The sequence below is a fragment of the Triticum dicoccoides genome, chromosome 4A (assembly GCF_002162155.2).
Source record: "Triticum dicoccoides isolate Atlit2015 ecotype Zavitan chromosome 4A, WEW_v2.0, whole genome shotgun sequence".
Lineage (NCBI taxonomy): Eukaryota > Viridiplantae > Streptophyta > Magnoliopsida > Poales > Poaceae > Triticum > Triticum dicoccoides.
In genome coordinates, this window is record NC_041386.1 from 327694488 (window position 1) to 327717798 (window position 23311).

A 23311-nucleotide genomic window follows, 5' to 3' on the forward strand; every position below is an offset into this window, starting at 1 on the left:
CAGATTTAAAAGAGTAGCCATCTCGAATTAAACGAGATCCCGATACAATGTTCATGCTCAAAGCTGGCACTAAATAACAATTATTAAGGTTTAAAACTAATCCCGAAGGGAGATGCAGAGGTAGCGTGCCGACGGCGATCACATTGACCTTGGAACCATTCCCGACGCGCATCGTCACCTCGTCCTTTGCCAGTTTCCGCTTATTCCGCAGCCCCTGTTTTGAGTTACAAATGTGAGCAACTGCACCAGTATCAAATACCCAGGAGCCACTACGGGCACTAGTAAGGTACACATCAATTACATGTATATCACATATACCTTTGGTTTTGCCGGCCTTCTTATCCGCTAAGTACTTAGGGCAGTTCCGCTTCCAGTGACCGCTTCCCTTGCAATAAAAGCACTCAGTCTCGGGCTTGGGTCCATTCTTTGGCTTCTTCCCGGCAGCTTGCTTGCCGGGCGCAGCAACCTCCTTGCCGTCCTTCTTGAAGTTCTTTTTACCCTTGCCTTTCTTGAACTTAGTGGTTTTATTGACCATCAACACTTGATGTTCCTTCCTGACTTCTACCTCTGCTGATTTCAGCATAGCAAATACTTCAGGAATGGTCTTTTCCATCCCCTGCATATTGAAGTTCATCACAAAGCTCTTGTAGCTTGGTGGAAGCGACTGGAGGATTCTGTCAATGACCGCATCAACCGGGAGATTAACTCCCAGCTGAGTCAAGCGGTTATGCAACCCAGACATAGTGAGTATGTGCTCACTGACAGAACTGTTTTCCTCCATCTTACAGCTGAAGAATTTGTCGGAGACTTCATATCTCTCGACCCGGGCATGAGCTTGGAAAACCATTTTCATCTCTTCGAACATCTCATATGCTCCATGTCTCTCAAAACGCTTTTGGAGCCCCGGCTCTAGGCTGTAAAGCATGCCGCACTGAACGAGGGAGTAGTCATCGAAACGTGCCTGCCAAGCGTTCATAACATCTTGTTCTGCAGGGAGAACGGGTGCGTCACCAAGCGGTGCTTGTAGGACATAATCTTTCTTGGCAGCTATGAGGATGATCCTCAGGTTCCGGACCCAGTCCGTATAGTTACTGCCATCGTCTTTCAGCTTAGTTTTCTCTAGGAACGTGTTGAAGTTGAGGACTACGTTGGCCATTTGATCTACAAGACATATTGCAAAGATTTCAGACTAAGTTCATGATAATTAAGTTCAACTAATCAAATTATTAGTGAACTCCCACTTAGATTAGACATCCCTCTAGTCATCTAAGTATTACATGATCCGAGTTAAACTAGACCGTGTCCGATCATCACGTGAGACGGACTAGTCAACATCGGTGAACATCTTCATGTTGATCGTATCTTCTATACGACTCATGCTCGACCTTTCGGTCTTCTGTGTTCCGAGGCCATGTCTGTACATGCTAGGCTCGTCAAGTCAACCTAAGTGTTTGCATGTGTAAATCTGTCTTACACCCGTTGTATGTGAACGTCTGAATAAAACACCCGATCATCACGTGGTGTTTTGAAACAGCGAACTGTCGCAACGGTGCACAGTTAGGGGGAACACTTCTTGAATTTATTGTGAGGGATCATCTTATTTACTACCGTCGTTCTTAGTAAACAAGATGCAAAACATGATAAACATCACATGCAATCAAATAATAAACGTGACATGCTATGGCCAATATCACATAGCTCCTTTGATCTCCATCTTGGGGCTCCATGATCATCTTGTCACCGGCTTGACACCATGATCTCCATCATCGTGTCTCCATGAAGTTGCTCGCCAACTATTAATTCTACTACTATGGCTAACGCGTTTAGCAATAAAGTAAAGTAATTTACATGGCGTTTCTTGATGACACGCAGGTCATATAAAAGAATAAAGACAACTCCTATGGCTCCTGCCGGTTGTCATACTCATCGACATGCAAGTCGTGATTCCTATTACAATAGCATGAACATCTCATACATCACATATAGATCATTCATCATTCATCACAACTTTGGCCATATCATATCACAAACCACTTGCTGCAAAAACAAGTTAGACGTCCTCTAATTGTTGTTGCAAGTTTTTACGTGGCTGAATTAGGGTTCTAGCAAGAACGTTTTCTTACCTACGTTAAAGCCACAATGTGATTTGTCAACTTCTATTTACCCTTCATAAGGACCCTGTTCATCGATTCCGCTCCAACTAAAGTAGGAGAGACAGACACCCGCCAGCCACCTTATGCAACTAGTGCATGTTAGTCGGTGGAACCGGTCTCACGTAAGCGTACGTGTAAGGTTGGTCCGGGCCGCTTCATCCCACAATACCGCTGAAGCAAGAAAGGACTAGTAACGGCAAGAAAGTTGACAAATCTACGCCCACAACAAATTGTGTTCTACTCGCGCAAGAAGAACTACGCATAGACCTAGCTCATGATGCCACTGTTGGGGAACGTTGCAGAAAACAAAAAAATTTCCTACTCGTTTCACCAAGATCATCTAGGAGTTCATCTAGCAACGAGTGATTATATGCATCTACATACCTTTGTAGATCGCGAGCGGAAGCGTTCAAAAGAACGGTGATGATGTAGTCGTACTCGACGTGATCCAAATCACCGATGACCAGCGCCGAACGGACGGCACCTCCGCGTTCAACACACGTACGGAACAGCCACGTCTCCTCCTTCTTGATCCAGCAAGGGAGGGAGGAGAGGTTGAGGGAGATGGCACCAGCAGCAGCACGACGGCGTGGTGTTGATGGAGCTGCAGTACTCCGGCAGAGCTTCGCTAAGCACTATGGAGGTGGAGGAGGTGTTGGGGAGGGAGAAGGAGGCAACCAAAGGCCAAGGCATTCAGGTATGAAGTCCCTCCTCTCCCCCACTATATATAGGAGGGCCAAGGGGGGGTGGCCGGCCCTAGGAGATCCAATCTCCTAGGGGGTGCGGCGGCCAAGGGGGGTTTCCCTCCCCCCCAAGGCACCTAGGAGGTGCCTTCCCCTCCTAGGACTCTTTCCCCCATAAACCCTAGGCGCATGGGCCTATGTGGGGCTGGTGCCCTTGGCCCATTAGGCCAAGGCGCACCCCCTACATCCCATGTGGCCCCCCGGGACAGGTGGACCCACCCGGTGGACCCCCGGGACCCTTCCGGTGGTCCCGGTACAATACCGATAACCCCGAAACTTGTCCCGATGCCCGAAACAGGACTTCCCATATATAAATCTTTACCTCCGGACCATTCCGGAACTCCTCGTGACGTCCGGGATCTCATCCGGGACTCCGAACAACATTCGGGTTACTGCATATACATATCCCTACAACCCTAGCGTAACTGAACCTTAAGTGTGTAGACCCTACGGGTTCGGGAGACAAGCAGACATGACCGAGATGACTCTCCGGTCAATAACCAACAGCGGGATCTGGATACCCATGTTGGATCCCACATGCTCCACGATGATCTCATCGGATGAACCACGATGTCGAGGATTCTATCAACCCCGTACGCTATTCCCTTTGTCTATCGATATGTTACTTGCCCGAGATTCGATCGTCGGTATCCCAATACCTCGTTCAATCTCGTTACCGGCAAGTCACTTTACTCGTACCGTAATGCATGATCCCGTGACCAGACACTTGGTCACTCTGAGCTCATTATGATGATGCATTACCGAGTGGGCCCAGTGATACCTCTCCGTCATACAGAGTGACAAATCCCAGTCTTGATCCATGTCACCCAACAGACACTTTCGGAGATGCCCGTAGTCTACCTTTATAGTCACCCAGTTACGTTGTGACGTTTGGCATACCCAAAGCACTCCTACGGTATCCGGGAGTTACACGATCTCATGGTCTAAGGAAAAGATACTTGACCTTGGAAAACTCTAGCAAACGAACTATACGATCTTGTGCTATGTTTAGGATTGGGTCTTGTCCATCACATCATTCTCCTAATGATGTGATCTCGTTATCAATGACATCCAGTGTCCATAGTCAGGAAACCATGACTATCTGTTGATCAACGAGCTAGTCAACTAGAGGCTCACTAGGGACATGTTGATGTCTGTTATTCACACATGTATTACGATTTCCGGATAACACAATTATAGCATGAATAAAGACAATTATCATGAACAAGGAAATATAATAATAATGCTTTTATTATTGCCTCTAGGGCATATTTCCAACACGGACTTAATGGGGGAAGAAAAAATCTTCCATAATTTCTTTTTTGTTCAATTCTGGACAAAAAAGAAAAGGAAAAAAGGAATTTATAGGGACAACATTACCCACTATATCCCCTAGTTTATATTGTAGGAATAATAAAAAAATTTAGCAGTCGGACACACTTACATCCTTGCAAAGTAAATAATTATTATTGTAGTCGTAACCGTAGAATAGGATCCTAATCAAAATAAATACATTTGGTTCAGGCGCTATTAGCATGGTAAGAAAAGATTTTTTTTACAGACCAGAGGGGCCATCTAAATCCTAAAGTAAAGGCGAGCAATCGAAGTAGAAGTACCAACGGCTCAATGTCATGAACCTTCTCCATCTGATTAAATAAGGGGGAATTAGCCTTCTTGTCAAATGGCTATCCTTGACAAAGGGTACCATTTATACCATAATCTACAATGTAGCGGGTATAGTTTAGTGGTAAAAGTGTGATTCGTTCTATTAATAACTGAATTTGAAATGATATACTTAAGGCATCCTTAAGTTTTTTATTTTTATATTCCGATGAAAACTTTAGTTCTTATAAAGGATTAAATTATTTTCCTCTCAATAGCATATTGAGGAAGAATATACATTCTGGCGATTTGTATCCAAAGACTAATTTAAATTGCATCCAAAATAAAAATAGGATTATGAGTACAGAGTCGCGAAGCATCATTTTGCATTGGATTAACTATTCCAATTTTTAAAATATGAGTAAAGGATCTATGGATGAAGATACAAAAAAGTTGATTTCCAATCGTAACTAAATCTTCTTAAAATAAGGAATAAGGAAGCCAAATAGCTAAAAAACGATAGTTTTGGTTTACTAGAACCATCCGCATATTGTTTCAGCTTGGTGGAAACCCAATTCTGTTCCTCAGGATCTCTTGAATGAAATTAGGTAACGAAGTAAGTAGATTAGATGGATTTAGATAGAATTTCTATCTCCTACTCTATAAGGATCATCTAGAAAGCGGAGAGCTTTGGTTCCATTCAAATAGAAAAGCTGACATAGATGTTAAGTGGTGAGAATATCCATAAAGGAGCCGAATGAAATCAAAATTTCATGTTCGGTTTTGAATTAGAGAGATTAAAAATAATCAACCACCATCGACTATAACCCCTAGCCTTCCAAGCTAACGATGCGGGTTCGATTCCCGCTACCCGCTCCATTCTGTATAAAGGAGTATTCTATTTGTCTAGACATGTTAGAGGCTTGTGTTCAAGCCTTTTTTGTCCACCAGTTTCTGGTACTCCAGAGCGGAGTAGAGTAGTTTGGTAGCTCACGAGGCTCATAACCTTGAGGTCACGGGTTCGATTCTCGTCTCTGCACTTAGCAGTCTATATAAAAGGACTATTCTATTTCTCTAGATATGGTAGAGGGGCGTATCCAAACCTTTTTTATTCATTAGTTCTCGGCCCTAGAGGGCAAAATTGAGCAGTTTGCAAAGTCACTTGCCTTTAAAAAAAGAAGGCGCAATGTTTCTCCCTATCTTGTAGAAAATAAAAATGAAACGAAAGGGATAGTCTACCTCTCCCTTCCCTTTAAAAAGAGTTTGCCTGTTGTTTGCCTTAGTTAATACCCAATTTTTGGAGCTCCGTTGGCGAGTTCTATTTCTGCCTCCGGAGCGCCCTCTTTTTTGAGTGGGATGCAAAGGATGGGTAAGATAGTAAGGGATACGGCACTAGACTAACACCTGATTAATACTTAATTTAATATAAGTAGTTAAACAGTTAACTAGACTAAACTTTTTATCATTGTACTTCGATAAATTAAGCGGGCGAGCGGCGGGAATCGAACCCGTATCTTCTCCTTGGCAAGGAGATATTTTACCATTTAGCTATGCTCGCTATGGTATATATTTTATAGCGTATATCCGCCTGGGTCAACCGTTTCATTTCATTTTCTATTATATTAGAGTTTTCCTTTTTTATTATCTGTCAATGAATATTCTAATGGGAATGGAATTTCATAATACTGAAAGAGAAGAGCTAGCAATTCGAAACGCAAATTGCGTTTTAATACGTCTCACTATTCTAATTTTTTAGAAGAAATGGCCTTTATTATTTCTTTTTTATGGGGTTAATAAATATTAACCAAATTTAATTTAAGAAATGAGAGAATTCGGAATAGCTACGAGAAAGACTAGTCCAATCCATAATGATGTACCGGAAAATACACCATTTTAATTATTTGACCAACCATAGGGAGAAGCAAATACAAGGGGTACACTAATTACTAAGACCGAGGAAGTCACAATTAATGCAAAAATAGCTAATTAGAAAGCAATAGTCATATTTCTAATCCTCCAAGCTACCGTCAAATAAAGTTGACTACATATTTGATCCCTCACTTAAACTAAAATTGTAAAAAAATACAAGAAGTAGGAGGGGTTTAATCATGAATCCATTGATTCTTCTCTTTAATTCAAATTTATTACTTAAACCGCTTTTTTATTTGGATATGGGGGTGAGAAGAGATTATTTACTCTTTATTTCACAAGCGGGTATAGCAGATCCTGTATCCGTGTATACATTATACAGAGATATATCGAAAAGGAACTTGTATCTGATATCTTTCTAGAGGCTAATAAATCTTTTTATTTTTTATATGGCTATGTTCTATTTGTAGGAGTAAAAAAAGGATTAGGCTGTGGAGAGATGGATGAGTGGTTGATAGCTCCGGTCTTGAAAACCGGTATAGTTGTAGGAACTATCGAGGGTTCGAATCCCTCTCTCTCCTTTTGCTTATTGAATACGTTTGTTTCTTTCATTTTTTTGTCCCTTATCTTTCTTTCATAAAAAGGAATGAATGGCTCGGCTAGATGGAATAACCGAGCCAGAACATAAAAAAGTAGAACATGTATAGATAAGAAAATCTTAGTTAAGAGGGTTCATGTAAAGAATATGTTCCAAATAATGATCGATTCCCTTTTCAAAACCTGCTACAGCAGCTCGGGCTCTTCCTGCATGCCATAAATGGCCCACAAAAAACAAGAATCCTAGAACAAAATGAGAAGTTGATAACCAACTTCTAGGAGAGACATAATTAACTGCATTGATCTCGGTAGCTATGCCACCCACGGAATTTAAAGAGCCTAAAGGAGCGTGGGTCATATATTCTGCTGAGCTTCATTCTTGCCAAGGTCGTATGTCTTTTTTCAACCTACGCAAGTCCAAACTATTGGGGCCCCTTAGAGGTTCTAACCATGGAGCACGAAGGTCCCAAAAACGCATAGTTTCCCCTTCAAAGATAACCTCCCCAGTTGGGGAATGCCTTAGATATTTACCTAAACATGTGGGTCCTTGAGCGGATCCCACATTAGCTCCAAGACGCTGGTCTCTAACTAGAAAAGTAAATGTTTGAGCTTGAGAAGCTTCTGGCCCGGTGGGTCCATAAAACTCATTCGGATAAGCTGTATTATTGAACCATACAAAACAACAAGCGATAAAACCAAAGACAGATAAAGCAGCTAAACTATAAGACAAGTAACCTTCTCCAGACCATACAAATGCACGGCGAGCCCATGCGAAGGGTTTGGTTAAAATATGCCAAATTCTGCCAAATACACAAACAAAACCCAACCATACATGCCCACCAATTATATCTTCTAAATCATCTACACTAACAGTCCACCCTTCTCCACCAAAAGGAGATTTTAGTAAAATAACCAAATATAACACTGGGACTAAGGGTCAAATTGGTAATTTTTCTTACATCTCCCCTAGGGGCCAAGGTATCATATACACCTCCAAAATAAAGAGCCTTGAGTACTAGAAGAAAAGCACCTAGACCTAGCAAAATTAAGTGAATACCCAAAATTGTAGTCATTTTATTTCTATCTTTCCAGACATAACCAAAGAATGGAAAAGATTCCTCAAGAGTCCCGGGTCCCAGAAGCGTGTGATAAATGCCACCGAAGCCTAAGACTGCGGAGGAAATTAGGTGAAGTATGCCAGATACAAAGTACAGAAAAGTATTTAGAACTTCCCCCTAGCCCTACTCCCCAACCTAGAGTAGCTATGTGTGGAAGTAAAATAAATCCTTGTTCATACATGGGCTTTTCTGGTACGAAATGGGCCACTTCAAATAGGTTCATTGCTCCGGCCCAGAATACGATTAATCCAACATGGGCTACATGAGCTCCAAGTAGTTTACCAAACAAATTGATAAGTCTGGCATTCCCAGCCCACCAAGCAAAGCCAGTGGTTTCTTGGTCACGACCAGCTAAAACGAAAGTTCCATTAAAGAGCATTTCCACATGGTAGAACCTCCTCAGGGAATATATGATTTTTGTCGTGGAGTTGACACGGCAGATGTCCTAGAGCAAGGACTTAGTCGTAGGGACATCACACTAGGAAGCTTAAAGGGGTTAATCAGGACAAAGGACACACGAGAGAGTTTTTATACTAGTTCGGCCCCTTACGATGAAGGTAAAAGCCTACGTCTAGTTGGGATTGGTATTGCTGAAGTTTCGGTCTCCAAGAGGCTTAACTCGCCGGCTTGGTTATTGACTTGGTTGTTTCTTGTCCTAAACCGCCACCGGGTCGTCCCCTTATATACACGGGTTGACGCCTGGTGGCCTACAGAGTCCCGGCCGGCTCATAATCATGTCCGGCTCGGTGACTTCCTTTACATGCCTTTCTTTACAAGTCTTTCCTTACATACGGCGGTTTACAGTATCAGGCTTTAAACCGGCCCCAGGCCTTTGGGCCTTCTATACGTTTAGTAAACTATCATCTTGAATGTTTGTCGGGCTTCTTATGTAACCCGCCATTAGGGCTGACCCGGCCCCTCCTGGGCGGGTCATACTGGTAGTAGTATCCCCAACATTAGGCCCCAGGTTGACTTTGAACTTTGTTCTCTGTCAATCTTTAATACTTAGGTGGAATCCATCCCCTGTCTGAAAACTTTTGTAACCCGCCGTGACGTCATCTTCTGAAAACACAAAAAACTTTCATGATGTCATCTTCCAACGGATCTTTCATTTTTTAATGCCTTCCGAGAATCGAGGCGTCCGTTTATTTGGATAATCATTATTCGGGTCTCCTTGATTTTCGCGCCCACCTGTTCGCGCACTCCCTTATAAATAGGTACGACTTAGGTCTTGTTCATTCTCCTCCTTCGGTCGTCTTCCTCCTCTCGCTGTTTCACTGCCGCTCGAGCTCTGCCGCCGCCACCGCAGATCTCCTCGTCTTCTTCACCTCAGGCCGCTGCATCGACCAGATTTGACCAGAGAAACGCGACGAACCTCCGCAGTAGCCCTGCATCTGTAAGTCCATTTCCTTCTCTGCCTTAGATCTGCATTACGGCTTCTCGAGTTTGTCGGTGTTCGTCGGAGTTCGTCACAGACTCTTGGTAGATTTCACCTCCGATGCCCTTTCCTGATCGTCCGATAGTGTAGAACTTCTGCGGTATCTGTTTGGCATTCATTTTAGATAGCAGTAGATCTCTTTCTCCTGTATAGATGCTTTGTTAGCTAATAAACTCATCTATACTAGAGTTTTAGGTCTAGAATATTTTCTTTTTGGGACAACCATTTGATCCAAAATAGTAATGAGAGCTTGGTGAAACTTGTTTATGCCAAGACTTAGCTGAATCTGTTTTCTGAGAAAATCTGTAGTCATGGCGGCTTACCACTCTGGCTTTCTTTTCCTTATATGTCATTAGCCCTTAGTTTAAGCCGCTGTTACTTGTTTTACAACCTCAACCTTTAGCTGTAAATTGAACCGGCATGTTGTTTTTCCTTTTTCAGTCCTTTACACGCCATGCCGTCAAAGACACCCACCGTCTGTAACTGGGTCCCCTCATCCATAACCGAGGAACGGTTAAAAGAGTTCTTCCTCATTGGGTTTCTGCCTTCAAAAACTATCATGTCTTATCGTGCTCCTGACCCGGAGGAAGAACGCCCCAATCTAAAAGACGGAGAAGTGATTGTCTTCACTGACCACATTAACCGTGGCTTTTCACCGCCCGGTTCAAAATTCTTCAGAGAGGTCCTTCATTTTTTTCAAACTCCATCCTCAGGACCTTGGACCCAATTCCATATCTAATATTTGTAATTTCCAAGTGCTTTGTGAGGTGTATCTTCAGCAAGAGCCGACCATAGAGCTGTTTAGAGAGTACTTTTATCTGAACCGGCAGAACGAATGCACCAACGGTCCCAGCTTAGAACTTGGAGGCATCTCAATTCAGCGTCGTCAGGGTGCTGTCTTCCCTCTCACAGTTTTACCAAGTCACCCAAAGGACTGGAACCAAACTTGGTTTTACTGTCAGGATATCTCTCCAGCAAACGAGAAGCTGATGCCGGGTTACCGCCCCGGTCGTCTTGACTCCAAGTTCACCCTTCCGGATAAACTCACCATTGCTGAACGCAAGAGGCTGCTTCCATCCATCAGAAGAATCAACGCTTTGTTGGGGAACGGTTTAACCAGAGTAGATCTGACCCGCTGTTGGATCTCATGGTGGGTTATTCCATTAAGCCATCGATCAAAACTGATGTATGAATACAGTGGAGGCCCGGACGACTCTCTTCGTCACAGCCCAGTTGAACTCACCGAAGAAGACATTGTTTCAATGTCAAACCTTTTGGTGAATGGGAAATATGAGGACTGCAACATTGTTGGGTTAAATCCCTTCTGCAAGCTTAACCCGGTACCAGAAGTAAGTATATTCTGATCTCTTTTCCTTTGTGTTTTGCTCAGCTATACTACTTTAGCACTAATCTTTCTTCTTGTCTTTGCAGGCCAATTCTGGCTTTTGGAAGGTGAAATATGACCACGAGGCTGCCAAGAAGGCGAAAGCCGCCGCCATGAACACCAAGAAGACGACCCGGAGAACTAAGAAGAAGAAGAAAGCCACTGTTGAAGATTTAATGAAACTTGATGACATGTCTGACTCGGAGGTAGCCCTTGATTCCCTTGGCCAACTTTTTAACAATCTTATTGACACTGATCCTTACCAGGATGACACTAGGGCCAGTCAGGCCGGGGAAGCAGAGGTAACTATCATTTCCTCCAACTCAAAGCCCTTACCAAGACACAAAGTTCGACGAGTGATCCGTAAAGTAAGGTTTTCTAACCCCTTAGCTCACTTGGATCCCAACTTTCATTTGAAAAAGCAGCAACATGAAAGCCGCCGTGAAGTTGAGATTGAAGATGAACCGGCTGTCGTCCTTCAACAGACCCCTCGGAAACGCCCGAACGAGGTTTACTTATTACTGTCCTTAACTTGTTTTAATGAATCCTGCTCCTTGTATTTCTTTTAACTCCTTTCTTTTACCTTTTCAGGAGGTGTCTCGTTCCTTAGGCGACTCATCACAAACACAATTTCCGGCTTTCAAGACTGCTCCTGGGTAATAAGAAATCCTCTTTTCTTCCAGGTTGATCAATTGTATCTTGATGCTGACTACCCTGCAATGTTTTTTCCTTAGCGACAAGGCTAAATCCAAGAAGGCGAAGGCAGCAAAACCGGCGGAAGACCCGCCGGTACTAGCATCTGACCCGGCTAGGCCGCCTTCTCCATTAACTGACGCCCCAAAAGACCCGCCTATTGTCAATGAAGCAAATCCTCCAGAGCCGTCCCTTGACAAAGCCACTATGAATCCTTCTAGAGCTGGACCATCAAGCTCAACCGACCCGCCGTCTCCACGTGTTCAAGATGTTCAGATTACTGGGAGTTGCTTTGTTGAGCCGGGGAACCCAACGGTGTTGGCTCAGTGCACAGCAAAGCAAGAAGCATTGGAAAGGCATAAGGTTCACTTTGATGTTGCCAATTATGACCGTCTCAATGCCAGTGATATCTTATCCGGCTATCTTAGTCATGTACACTCTAGTCGTGAGTCTGAGATCGAGATGGTCAAGCAGCTTCAGTTGAAGTACGAGGTACGTTGTTTCTGGTTTACTAATATTCCTTCAGCCCTCAAGTCTTTAGATTATGAGAGAAACAGAATAACCTGTAGGCTTAAAGTACAGTCCAAGACTTTTACCTCTGAATCTTTGCCTAATATTGATAGAAACAAAGACTTCACCTATAGTCCCCAAGGACCGGTTTATTTTGACCATCAATGAATCGGTACTTTATAATTTAAAACCGTCTTCAAAATACTTAATCCTCCGGTTTAACCTTGATAACTTTGCTGAACTGCGTACATTAGCCCCCAAGTGCCAAGTGATGTTACTTTATAAGGGACTTGGGACTTTAAATATGTTAGCAGAGTCATAAAAAATTGATTTGGCATACATTAGCCCCCAAGTGTCAAGTGGTTTACTCGTAAAGTAATTTGAGACTTGAATCTTGAATTTGAATATTTGAATTTGAAACCAAGTCTTGACTTATCTGAACGTTTCACAGAATGCCTTGTCTGAATTGAACTCTCAATTGTCGGACGCAAAGACCCGACTAGCAAGTCAGGAGTCCGAAATCAAATCTTCCACTTCCAAACTGCAAATGAGCCTTTCTGCAATGGAAAATTTGAAGACCAGCTTTGCTGCCAAGGAGAAGGTTTGGGAAAATGAGAAAACACTTCTGACCCGATGAGCTGAGACGGCCGAAACAGCTCTGAAAGAAATTTCAACAGAGCTGAACGGTTTAAAGGGCCAGGTGTCTCAGATGGTCGCTGCTATCTTTGGTAAGCTGCCTGATTTGACCTTTCGCATAATTTTTGCCAAACCGGAGTATAATCCGCCAACTTACTCTGTTAAAAATATATGCAGGTCCACGAAGTAAAAATCTAAGCAAAGACCCGTTGATTAAACTGAAGGCAGTATACACCTTGGTTGAACAATTGTATATTGGTGCACAATGGGCTCTGGCCGCTATCTCTCCTGCAAATCAAGGACCCAACCGGCTTAGCGATGTCCTGAAGAAGCTGTCCATCCTTCCTGTTAGATTCCAAGAAGTAAAACGCTCCTGCGCGCGAGCCGGAGCTTTGATTGCCCTAAGCCGCTCCAAGGCTTGGGTGCCAGACTTAGACCCGGCGGACGTAGCAAGAGGTTACCCTACTGTGAAGGAGGACGGGTCTCCGTTTGATCAGGATGATTTCATAGCATGTGTACGCGAAGTCCAGCCTCAGGCGACTAGTCTTGGAGATGACACCAATGTTGACAAGTACCAACCGGGTTTTGATAGTGAAAATAAGAAGATGGCCAGTCCTTCATACAAAGTAGCAGTCTAATCCCACCAGTGAGAGAAGATACCTTTGCCCTGGAAATTGACCCAGTCGGCCTGATTGACGACGAAGCCGAATTTGTCGCCATGAACGGCTTTGATTGGTCAAAATCCAACTTCTAGCAAACAGAAGGTGGTGAACCGGCGAGGGAGGGACGATGATCATCTTCATAGGCTTATAAAGCCTTGTAATAACTTAGTTGCTAAAACACCGCATGTTTTCTTATGCCGTCGTGCATAAAATACTTCTATGTGAATCTGCTTCCAGATGTCAATCTATGCATCGTTTAATGTTTGTCTCTGCGATATTTGAACTCTGTTCCTGTGAATACAAGAAAAAGACTTGCAAGGCGGTTTAGAACCAAACGGGTTTAAACACCCTAATTTACAGCCAATATATTTACCTCAATAAACAAACAGAGACAAATATAAAGAAAGGATAAGGGTTAAAACCAATTCTTGAGTTAACGCAGCGGGTAAGCGCGTATAAGTAAGAACCATACCTTGTCCTTGTTGATCCTTAGATCACCGGTTTTAATAATCTGGGTGGTGAACTTGATAATTCAATATGTATGTAACGTTAATACTTCTTGAATACTCAATGATCATCATATCTTAGTAGCTCGTACCTTTGGATCCTTGAGCCACCGGCTTGAATAACCCGGGCGGCTGTGTTGTTCAATAATTGAGCCGGTGAAGAAAACTAGGCTATCTTATTTGTAATATTGAAACAACAAAAGCTAAAAGGCAAGCAACAAATAATAAACATAATTTTAACTCTGTATTCAAAAGGCTGGGGTTTCTGATTCAAATACGACCAGTAAACCGGACCAAAGGGGTTAAGCTAAGGTTCGAATATGACCATATAGCCCCCAGTGGCTTTGGCGTTGCGCCGATCAAGAGGGTACCGACAACTATGTTCTCTTTGGTTCGAATACGACCTATGTTTGAACAGGAAGCCCCCAAATGACCTTGAGAGGTTTTTAACGACCCTGATTCGAATACGATCCAAGTCGGACTCAAAAGGGGTTAAGCTGTGATTCAGATACGATCAAGACGCCCCCAAGTGAGTTTGGCCTTGAGCCGATCAAGAGGGTTACGATAGCTATGTTCTCTTTGGTCCGAATACGACCTATGTTTGAACAGGAAGGCCCCAAGTGACCTTGAGATTTGCAGCTAGATTCGGATACGATCATAAGCCAGACCAAAAAGGTTAAACTTGATTCAGATATGATCAGCTCCTTAATAGTCATTTGTAAGTAAGAAATAATAAAGATGTATAGTCTGTGAAAAGAAAAGAGACCGATGGTCTTACTTTATTGCTTATCATAGTATATACAACGTGAACGTATGTACATGTTGAGAGCCGGTGGCTCAGGTGTAGTATGGCCGAAGTTGAGCAATGTTCCATGGCCGGCGGGTCCCCTCTTCCGAATTACGTGACTCTGCATGCTCTCGAACGTCAATGAGGTAGTATGACCCATTGTTTAAATTTTTACTGACCACAAAGGGTCCCTCCCAAGGTGGGGATAACTTGTGTGCATCTGAAAGATCCTGGATGAGCCGGAGCACCAAGTCGCCTTCCTGAAAAGTCCTGGACTTAACCCAGCGGCTGTGATAACGACGCAGGTCCTGTTGATAAATTGCTGACCGTGTCACTGCTAAGTCCCTTTCTTCATCCAGCAAGTCAAGTGCATCCTATCTAGCTTTTTCATTGTTAGCTTCAACATAAGCTTCTACACGGGGCGAGTCATGACGGATGTCACTAGGCAACACTGCTTCTGCTCCGTAAACCATGAAGAAGGGTGTGTAACCCGTAGACCTGTTGGGTGTAGTATTGATGCTCCATAACACTGAGGGTAATTCCTCTACTCAACAACCCGGCATTCGCTGTAAAGGAACCATAAGCTGGGGTTTTAGCCCTTTCAGAATTTCCTAATTGGCTCTCTTCGCTTGACCATTGGATTGAGGATGAGCTACATAAGAAACATCAAGCCGGATGTGCTGTCGCTGACAAAACTCTTCCATAGCCCCTTGGGACAGATTAGTGCCATTATCTGTGATAATACTGTGTGGAAAACCGAAATGGAAGATTACTTTTTTGATGAACTGAACCGCCGTGGCTGCATCACACTTACTCACAGGCTCCGCCTCAACCCATTTGGTGAACTTCTCAACTGGCACCAAGAGATGTGTCTTTTTATCCTTAGACCTTTTGAAAGGTCCCACCATGTCAAGCCCCCAGACCGCAAATGGCCAAGTGATTGGAATCATCCGGAGCTCTTGAGCCGGCACATGCGCTCGTCGTGCAAATTTTTGAGATCCATCACATCTACTGACCAGATCTTCTGCATCAGCATGAGCCGTCAACCAGTAAAAACTGTGAAGAAATGCTTTGGCCACAAAAGATTTTGACCCGGCGTAATGACCGCAATCGCCTTCATGGATCTCATGAAGGATTTCTTGACCTTCTTCGGGGGAAACACACCATTGAAACGCTCCGGAAACACTGCGATGAAACAACTCTCCATCCGAAATCGTCATGGACTTAGATCACCGGGTTATCTGCTGAGCCAGGGTCTCATCCGCTGGCAACTCTCCCCGGGTCATGTAAGCCAAGAATGGTATTGTCCAATCTTGGATGACATGAAGAGCCGCTACCAACTGCGCCTCTGGGTCAGGAACAGCTAAATCTTCTTCTGTGGGCAACTTGACAGAGGGGTTATGCAAAACATCCAAAAAGGTGTTGGGTGGCACTGGCTTATGCTGAGACCCTAGCCGGCTTAAAGCATCAGCCGCTTCGTTCTTTCGACGGTCAATGTGTTCCACCTGATAACCTTTAAAATATCCTGCAACAGCATCGACCTCTCGGCAATAAGCCGCCATGAGAGGGTCTTTGGAATCCCACTTGCCAGATACCTGTTGAGCCACTAGATCTGAATCACCAAGACATCTGACCCGGCTCAAGCTCATCTCCTTTGCCACTCGAAGACCATGGAGCAAGGCTTCATACTCTGCTGCGTTGTTAGTGCATGGAAACATCAACCGTAACACATAACAAAATTTATCACCTCGTGGCGAAGTTAACACAACTCCAGCCCCCGAGCCTTCCAATTGCCTGGATCCATCAAAATGAATAGTCCAATATGTGTTGTCCGGCTTCTCTTCCGGCATCTGCATCTCTGTCCAGTCATTGATGAAGTCAACCAGGGCTTGAGACTTAATTGCAGTACGTGGAACATACTTCAACCCATGAGACCCAAGCTCAATTGCCCACTTGGCGACTTGCCCCGTGGCTTCTCTGTTTTGAATAATGTCTCCCAAAGGAGCAGAGCTAACCACAGTGATTGGATGTCCCTGAAAGTAATGCTTAAGCTTCCGGCTCGCCAAGAACACCCCGTAAACAAGCTTCTGCCAATGTGGATATCGTTGTTTAGACTCAATTAGCACTTCACTGACATAATACACCGGCCGCTGAACCGGGTGCTCTTTGCCAGCCTCCTCGCGCTCTACCACAATAGCCACACTAACAGCCCGTGAGTTGGCAGCTACGTATAACAATAGCGGCTCTTTCTCAATTGGAGCAGCCAGGACCGGCGGCTCAGCCAGCTGTGCCTTTAGATCCTCAAAAGCAGCGTTCGCAGCATCGCTCCAAACAAAAACATCCGTTTTCTTCATCAACTGATACAGAGGCATAGCCTTTTCCCCTAACCGGCTTATGAACCGGCTCAAAGCAGCCACATGACCCGCGAGTCGATGAACATCATTGACGCAGGTTGGTTTGGATAGAGATGTGATTGCCTTGATTTTCTCCGGGTTAGCTTCAATACCTCGGTTAGACACTAAAAAACCCAAAAGCTTACCGGCTAGCACTCCAAAAACACACTTGGCTGGGTTAAGCATCATCTTGTAAACCCGAAGATTATCAAAAGTCTCTTTCAGGTCTGTGACCAAGGTTTCCTCTTCCCTGGATTTCACCACTATATCATCCACATAAGCATGAACATTGCGCCCAATTTGATCATGAAGACAATTCTGCACACACCGCTGGTAAGTCGCCTGGGCACTCTTAAGACCAAAAGGCATAGACACATAGCAGAAAGCTCCAAAAGGAGTTATAAAAGCTGTCTTCTCTTGATCCTTGACTGCCATATTAATCTGATGATAACCGGAATAAGCATCTAAGAAACTCAAATGTGCGCAACCCGCCCTAGCATCAATGATCTGATCAATACGGGGGAGAGAAAAATGATCAGCCGAACAAGCCTTGTTCAAATCTGTGTAATCCACACACATACACCAGGTGCCATTCTTTTTTAGTACAAGCACCGGGTTAGCTAACCATTCTGGGTGAAAGACCTCCACAATGAACCCGGCTGCCAAGAGCCGGGCCACCTCTTCTCCGATGGCCTTGCGCCTTTCTTCATTGAACCGTCGGAGAAACTGTCTGACGGGTTTGAACTTTGGATCGATATTAAGAGTGTGCTCAGCGAGTTCCCTCGGGACACCCGGCATGTCTGAAGGTTTCCATGCAAAGATGTCCCGGTTCTCAAGGATGAACTCGATGAGCGCGCTTTCCTATTTCGGATCCAAGTTTGCGCTGATGATGAACTGTTTGGATGAGTCACCAGGTACAAAGTCAACCATCTTAGTGTCATCAGCTGATTTGAATTTCAACTCTGGCTCATGCTCTATTGTTGTTTTCTTTAATGACGTCATGTCCGCCGGGTCAACATGATCCTTGTAGAATTTTAACTCCTCTGTTGCACAAACAGATTCAGCATAGGCGGCATCACCCTCTTCATATTCCAACGCTAGCTTCCGGCTCCCATGTACTGTAATGGTGCCCTTATGACCCGACATCTTGAGCTGCAAATATATGTAACACGGCCGAGCCATGAATTTGGCATAAGCCGGCCGCCCAAACAGAGCATGATATGGGCTTTTGATCTTAACCACTTCAAAGGTTAATTTTTCTGCTCTGGAGTCATATTCATCCCCAAAGGCTACTTACAGCTCAATCTTCCCAACTAGGTATGCCGATTTACCAGGTACCACACCGTGAAAAACAGTGTTGGATTGTTTAAGATTTTTATACGTCAATCCCATCCGGCGGAACGTCTCATAGTAGAGGATGTTGATGCTGCTGCCTCCATCCATGAGTGCGTTAGTAAACTTGTACCCACCAACCTGAGGTGCCACTACCAAAGCCAAGTGACCCGGATTATCAACCCGGGGCGGGTGATCCTCTCTACTCCACACAATAGGCTACTCCGAACAACGTAGATAACGTGGAATTGCCGGCTCAACGGCATTGACGGCCCTCTTGTGGAGTTTCTGGTCCCTCTTACATAAACTGGTAGTAAAGACATGATACTGTCCACTACTCAACTACTTTGGGTTGCTCTGATAGCCGGATTGCTGCTGCTGCTGATTCCCTTGGCCGTGTTGCTGATTATATCCTCCTTGGTGACCAGGATAACCCTGACCGTGAAAACCTCCTCCGCTTGAACCGGCGCCCGGGGCCTGAAAGCCGCCTCCACCTGAGCCACCACCTGGGCCGTGACCCCCATCAAATGCGTTTGAATTTTTAAATGCCTTCATGATCGTGCAATCCTTCCACAAGTGGGTGGCTGGTTTCTCCCGGGTGCCGTGTTTTGGACAAGGTTCATTCAACAACTGCTCAAGGGTGGGGCCTGACCCGCCCGATCGAGGGGGTTGTCTGCCCTTGCGCCGCTGATTACCACCCTGCGCATTAGTATTGGCAACAAACTCATCAGCCTTACGTTTATTACCTCCCTGATTCGCCAGGTTATGCTGGTGACCCTTGCCATTGCCGTTCTTATTTCCCTTCGTTGCCTTTTCTTCGTCAGACACCGGGTCCTTGGCGGTATCAGAATCGGCATACTTGACAAGAGCTGCCATCAACGTTCCCATGTCATTACAATCACGTTTAAGCCGCCCCAACTTCTGCTTCAGAGGTTCAAAGTGACAATTTTTCTCCAACATCAAAACTGCTGAGCCGGCATCCATCTTATCAGATGAATGTATTATCTCCTTGACCCGGCGCACCCAATGGGTTGTAGATTCACCATCCTCTTACTTGCAATTGGTCAGGTCCACAATCGGCATTGGCTGCTTACACGTGTCCTTAAAGTTCTGGATGAACCGTGCTTTCAACTCTGCCCATGAGCCGATAGAATTGGGTGGCAATCCGTTCAACCAGGTCCGAGCCGTTCCATCCAACATCATGGTAAAATACTTGGCCATCGCAGCATCGCTAACCTCCAACAGCTCCATAGCCATCTCATAACTCTCAATCCAAGCCCCCGACTGTAGGTCAGCCGTGTAATTAGGCACCTTACGAGGCCCCTTGAAATCCTTGGGCAACCGTTCATTGCGTTTGGCTGGGACCAGGAAAGGCACGCCTCCGGTTCTTGTGGCCACTCCTACCTCAACCGAGGTTGCTGGATAAACCGGAAAGGTTTGGTGAGCTGCCTGCTCTGCCGCTATCTGATCCGCCCGTTCCGCCTCATGACGAATCCTTTCCTGATCCGCCAAGTTAAGGGCTCCAGCCCGTACCGGCTCATGCCTATATGACCGGTTGTGGCATTGAGCATTACTTGACATCTCTGCGGACTCCATGTGCCTACTGTAACTCGGGCTCCGGCTTGGGCGAGGAGTTGAATGAATCCTGTCTCGACTGTAGGAGTATGCATCCTGCTGGGCCAAAGCTGTCTGAAGTAGTTCTCTTACCCTCCGGGTTTCAATTGCTGCTGGCGAGTCGCCTTCCATTGGGAGAGCTGCCAAACGAGCCGACGCTGCGATGAGATTTTCCATAGGGTTAGAGAAGTGACCCGGAGGTGTTGATACATAACGAGGAGGAGCTGTATTCAGGCGGGGTGGCTCCATGGCGCGTGGCTGATCTGGTGCACCGGGTGTCGTGACCCGGTTCGCCTCCGGCGGGTTGCTCCCCCCAGCCCCGGGTGTATGGAACAGGTTCCTCGGATCCAGCGTTAGAGGCAGTTGCGATTGAGTTTTCTGATGCCTGCTCCTCATGACCTTGTTCGATGCATTAAGATCCACCGAGAGCCGGAAAGTTTCTGCTTGAAGTTGCTGAGCACGAGCATCCAGAGCTGCTTGTTACGCTACCATCCGGGTTTCCTCGCGGCTAGATTTTACTTAGCTTGCACCATCTCCTCCTGCACGCGTGCCACTTCTGTGTCATGCTAGGCTTTATCCGCCGGTTCTACCGTAGCGGTTAACAGAGTTGTCAGCCTATCCATGAGGTCCATTAGAACCTAAGCCGGGGGGCGCGCGGGGTCTCCTAACCCGGCTGCTACCGACCCGGTAGCTGCTGCTGCTGCTGCTGTGGTGGAGTTCTGCCCAGGTTGCGTCCCCTCCATGAAGACTTCGGCCCAATTTGGCGGCTCAAGGGGGTCCGGAATACTGCTGCCATTGGAACAGCCCCCGAGCATGCCGTCTTGCAGCTGGTACAACGAGTCCGTCTCACCTGTTGATGATGCAGTATCAGAGCAGATGGCCGTCTCCCCGCCTTCCATTGATCCTTCGGAGTATTCATCGCCATGGACGCAGCCCACGAAGGCATGTTTCACGATAGATTGAACACGTGTGGACCCGGCATGCTGAGCCATTTCGATGAGGTTGGTGTGGACGTCCGGCTCAGGGCCTGACTCGCCGATCTGGCCGATGAAGACGTGAATTCCGCCGAAGGGGACCCGGTACCCGTACTCGATCGAGCCGGCCTCGGGGCCCCAGCCTTCGTCGTCGATGTAGAGTTTGCCGCGACGACTCTTGGTCATCCGGCCCACAGCGTATCCCTTGAGCCCTTCGAAGTTGCCCTTCAAGAACTCAAATCCACCGTGCGCCGGCCCCATGGTGGGCGCCAACTGTCGTGGAGTTGACACGGCAGATGTCCTAGAGCAAGGAATTAGTCGTAGGGCCATCACACTAGGATGCTTAAAGGGGTTAATCGGGACAAAGGACACACGAGAGAGTTTTTATACTAATTTGGCCCCTTACAATGAAGGTAAAAGCCTACGTCTAGTTGGGATTGGTATTGCTGAAGTTTCGATCTCCAAGAGGCTTAACTCGCCGGCTTTGTTATCGACTTGGTTGTTTCTTGTCCTAAACCGCCACCGGGTCGTCCCCTTATATACACGGGTTGACGCCTGGTGGCCTACAGAGTCCCGGCCGGCTCATAATCGTGTCCGGCTCGGTGACTTCCTTTACATGCCTTTATTTACAAGTCTTTCCTTACATACGGCGGTTTACAGTATCAGGCTTTAAACCGGCCCCCAGGCCTTTGGGCCTTCTATACGTTTAGTAAACTATCATCTTGAATGTTTATCAGGGTTCTTATGTAACCCGCCATTAGGGCTGACCCGGCCCCTCTTGGGCGGGTCATACTGGTAGTAATATCCCCAACAATTTTCATGAGGCTGATCCTAAGCTGCCATCCACGCACGAATACCCTCGTTTAAAAGAATATTTTGGTGTAGAAAGTCTCAAATTCAGGATCTTCCACTACACGAATTTCCTAGGAAACAAAGTCATAGGCACGTGAGTTCAGAGCCAAGCCAACTACGCCAATAGCACTCATCCATAAACCGGTGACGGGTACAAATAGCATAAAGAAATGGACCAGAGATTATTGGAAAAAGCAACACCAAAGATTTGGGACCAAAAGCGGTTAGCAGTGACCATGGAATAAGTTTCTTCAGCTTGAGTTGGGTTAAAAGCACGAAAGGTATTTGCACCATCACCATCCTCAAATAGAGTGATTTCTATGGTCGCTCCATGAATAGCGCATAGCAGAGCCGCACCTAATACTACGACAACTCCCATCATATGAAATGGGTTCAACGTCCAATTATGAAATCCTTGGAAGAAAAGGATGAATCGAAATATCGCTGCTATGCCAAAACTCGGTGCAAAGAACCAACCGGATTGCCCTAGTGGATAAATAAGGAATATAGAAACAAAAACAGCAATTGGACCAGAGAATGAGATTGCATTATAAGGCCGCAATTGAACAGACCGAGCAAGTTCAAATTGGCGTAACATGAAACCTATTAGTGCAAAAGCCCCCTGGAGAGCTACAAAAGTCCATAGACCGCCTAATTGACACCAACGAGTAAAATATCCTTGTGCTTCGGGCCCCCATAGTAGCAACAAAGAGTGTGCTAAACTATTGGCAGGGGTAGAAACTGCTGCGGTTAAGGAATTACAACCTTCCAAATAGGAACTAGCCAATCCATGGGTATACCAAGAAGTTACAAAAGTTGTCCCTGTAAACCAACCCCCTAAAGCGAAATAAGCACAAGGAAAGAGCAATAGGCTAGACCATCCTAGAAAAACGAAACGGTCCCTTCGTAACTAGTCATCCATAGTATCAAACAGATCATTTTCTTCTTTAGGAATTCTACCAAGGGCTATAGTCATAGTGATCCTCCTATTCAATTACTTCAACCATTTCCGAGCACCTCATATCACTTTCCAAGGCATATGACAGTTTTATTATCTGTGGACGATTTCTTTGTCGTTCAATGCCCTTTTTCAATGGTCTCAAAGACAGAAATTTCCCATTTTATCTATGGAGTCACAGTCACAACCGAGGTCGTGGTAAATCCATGAATTTGATTCGATTTGTTTTTATTATACTACAGAAATAGAAATAAATTGTTTTTCTTATACTATAGAAAGAAATAAACCTTTAAACTCAGCATTATTCCAAGACTCCTATTTCAAAGTCTATCTTTTAAGGGGAAAATGAAAATAAAAGTAACCCTTCTTTTCCCATTCCCTCTGTGTTGCATGGGTGGAAGAACTAATATAGAGGATTCAGAAAGAAAAATGGACCTTCGAAATCCAATTTTATGTGTAGCGTAAAGGAGTTGAGATTTCTTCTTATTCC

At 45.2% G+C, this 23311-nt stretch overlaps 2 pseudogenes; both read right to left on the minus strand.

Annotated features, from left to right (window-relative positions):
• Positions 1-7085: 7085 nt before the first annotated feature.
• On the minus strand, positions 7086-8488 carry LOC119283512 (annotated as a pseudogene).
• Positions 8489-21842: 13354 nt separating this feature from the next.
• LOC119285869 lies at positions 21843-22938 on the minus strand (annotated as a pseudogene).
• Between the last annotated feature and the right edge of the window lie 373 nt (positions 22939-23311).